Source organism: Castor canadensis, chromosome 15, assembly GCF_047511655.1.
Source record: "Castor canadensis chromosome 15, mCasCan1.hap1v2, whole genome shotgun sequence".
In the NCBI taxonomy this organism is placed as follows: Eukaryota; Metazoa; Chordata; class Mammalia; order Rodentia; family Castoridae; genus Castor; species Castor canadensis.
The window spans coordinates 63397691-63401031 of NC_133400.1; positions in this window are offsets into that span (position 1 = coordinate 63397691).

The following is a 3341-nucleotide window of genomic DNA, read 5'->3' on the forward strand; positions in this document are numbered from 1 at the left end:
AGGGGAAGCTCTAATGGAAGATTTTGAGAAGCTCAAGAAGCAAGGAGCTCAAGCCGTGGAAGGCATTTTGGCCTGCAGCAGTGAGTAGTGGGACCAGGTGCTGGGGTTTGCTGTGTGGGTTCGAGTTCTGGTTTCTGAAATTGGGACAGGCCAGCCAATTGCCAGGCTCTTACAGTGTTCTCAGTGAGTGGAACTTGGAGGTCTGTTTCACCCACTCTCCAAGGCATTTGGAGATTCACTGTGGTTGGGTGTTACCATGCCCCACCTCACACTGAGACCTCAGGAGCAAAGGAGTTCCTGCCTGGTCCAAGTGCCACCGAAACTCACCAAGACTGCCAGGGGCTCTGAGTGCAAAAATTGCCCCTGGAACAAACACAGCCTTGCTTCATATACCAGACCCTTAACCTCCCACCTGTGGGGAAAGGCAGGGCAGGGCTCAGTCTCCACACAGCACCAATGTGATGTCAGCCTTTTCATTGTTGTTATAAAATATCTGCGAAAGCAACTGAAGAGAGGGAGGAATTATTTTGGCTCACATTTTCAGAGGTTTCTGTCCATCATGGCAGGGAAGGTGGTGGTGCAGAGAGGCTCACAACAGAGCAATAGGAAGCAGAAAGAGAGAATGGCTGTTCTTAGGCTCTTTCCATTTTCCTCTTTTATTCCATCTGGGCTCCCAGCCTATGGGATTACATCACCACCCAAATGCAGAGTAGGTCTTCCCTGCTTAGTTAGAGGTGTCTGCAATGGCCCTCACAGACACTCCAGTAGTATGCTTTACCAATCCAGGCCCTTTTCACTGCAATCAAGTTTGATAATCAGAGGTATCACAACCAACTACTTTAGTGGAAGCTGAGAGAATTACAACAGGCCTTGATGTGTGCACTAGGTCTCCCCTCTATACTTGGGAGATTGCAATATTGAAAGTTTCCAGAAGGAAACATCTCCAGACCAAATACCTTGGCCAGCATGAATTTTTGACTCTTGTTTTCTTTATAACGTAATTTTATTTTTTATTCTTTAAAATTTTTGTCAGCATATATTAGCTTAAAAGAGGTTTTATAGTGGTATTTCTATAAAGGCACACAGTATCTTCTGATTAAATTCACCTCATCTGTCACTCCCTCTCATCCCCTGCCCCCTTCTTAAAACAATTTCAGCAGGTTTCCTTGTTCTGTTTTCATAAATACCTATAAAGTACTTTAACCATGTTCACCTCCCTATACCTTCTTTCACATTCCTCCTCCCACTTGTGCCCATTCCCCAGAAAGAACCTGTTTTATATTCCTGCCATTAATTTTTAATGATGATTACATTCCACATATGAGATACATGTGGATTAGTTGCTTTTCTCTGTCTGGCTTGTTTCACTTAACATCATGAGCCATCTTTTTTCTTAGAAACAACATAATTTCATTTTTCTTTATGACTGAGCAATACTCCATTTTATATATATACATACACATATGTAAGTTTATATATATATATATATATATATATGTAATTCATCAGTGATGGCACCTAGACTGATATGTACTGTGAATAGTACTGCTATAAATATGGATGTACAGGTACCTCAACTAGAAGTTGACTTGTATTCCTTCAGATATATGCCCAGGACTGGTACAGCAGGATATGATAGTTCTATGATTAGTTTTTAGGGAATTTCCATACTTGTTTCCATAGTGGCTACGCTAATTATATTCCCACCAACTGGGTGTATAAGTCACCCTTTTCTCTCACTCCTTGCTAGCATTTGTTGTTTGTTTTCTTCAAGGTTTTGGCTGAGATGGGCCTGTTTTGTTGCTAACTTGGTATTTCTCCATTACAACTTTCAATGTCCTTTCCTTGTTCTCTATACATAGAGTTTTTACTGTAATATGACCTGGGGAGGTTCTATTCTGGTCTTACCTATAGTCCTAAAGGTCTCCCATACCTCGATAGGCATGTCATTCTCAAGATTTAGGAAGTTTTCTTTTTTTCTCCTTTATTGATGTGCTGTGTAGGGATACATTGTGGGATTTACAAGGATTCATACAATTGACTATTGCCTAGTCATTTCCTTTAGCTTATATTTCTTCTTCTTCAATGTCCATGATTTATCAGTTTGGTCTTTTAATACAGACCCAGAGCCCTGGCATTTTCTGATCACACTTCTTCATTCTTTTTTCTTTATCAAGTTTTTCTGATATAGCTATAATGTCTTGCATCTGATCTAGTCTTCTGGAGAGGCTTTCAATTAAATGTTTACTTGACTTATGTAACTTTTCATCTATAGAAATACAGCTTGACTTTTTTCAGGACTTCTATATCTTTATTGATTTTCTTTCATGTCTTACATTTATTCCTTATTTCACTTAGCTTTTTACTTATACCCTATTTGAATTCATTTAGTTGTTTGTTTGTATTCTCTTTCATTCTGCTGAGGTATTTACACATGTCCTCTTTCACAACTTGATCATTTTTATCATCATTCTTTTGAGCTTATTATTTGACATTTCATCCAATTTCATAATTCAGATCTTTTGTGGTGTAATTATCAACATTCTGGAGACTCGCGTTACTTTGCTTTTTCATATTTCTTGTGTTTCTGCTTTGAATTTTGCTCATCTGATTGATGTTTTTTAGTCACTTAAAGTCTTTATGTTCTGTTAAGGCTAGGCAGTAGTAGAGTTAATGTGCTATTTCTCATCACTGGTCTGGGATAATAACTCTTCAAGAGCAAATTCCCCAACTCAATACCAAACCAAATAATTATATGAAGTCAAAAACCACTGGTGACATCATCTATACCACCAATCATGTTATATAATGAAAGATAATGGCATTCTTATATTGTCTGGTAGGGAGTTAGTAAAAAATATTTGTGAGGGAGTTAAAATTAAGTAGTAAAAATAATTGAGGTGAAATAAGGAAGAAGGAAGTTGGGGATCAGAGGGTGAAGTATGTGTGCTGAAGACAAAGAAAATAGTAGTGTGCAGGAACATAGTTAAATTATGTTGAAGGATATTATAGTCAGGAATTGCAAAGGGATAGAAAATGTAATGATTTGAAAAATGAGGTGAATTAACCACCAATGGAAAAATTTGTAAAAAGAGAAATAGAAAAAATAAAAATCAGTTTTTTATCCTTGTTGAAGAGAAAAGTGTGTGCCTGTTAGGCTCTGTCAGTACAGTGTATGTTCTCCTCCAGTCTCTGTTCTTCAGCTTTCTGTTTGCCTGTGGTGTTTATTCATCAATCTCATCTGGCCCACAGACTGCCTGGGATTCCCTCTGAGTCCAGCCTGGGGGTGATGTTTCATGGCCAGTTAAGGATTTGAACAAGGGGCAGCTGCTGTTCTGCTG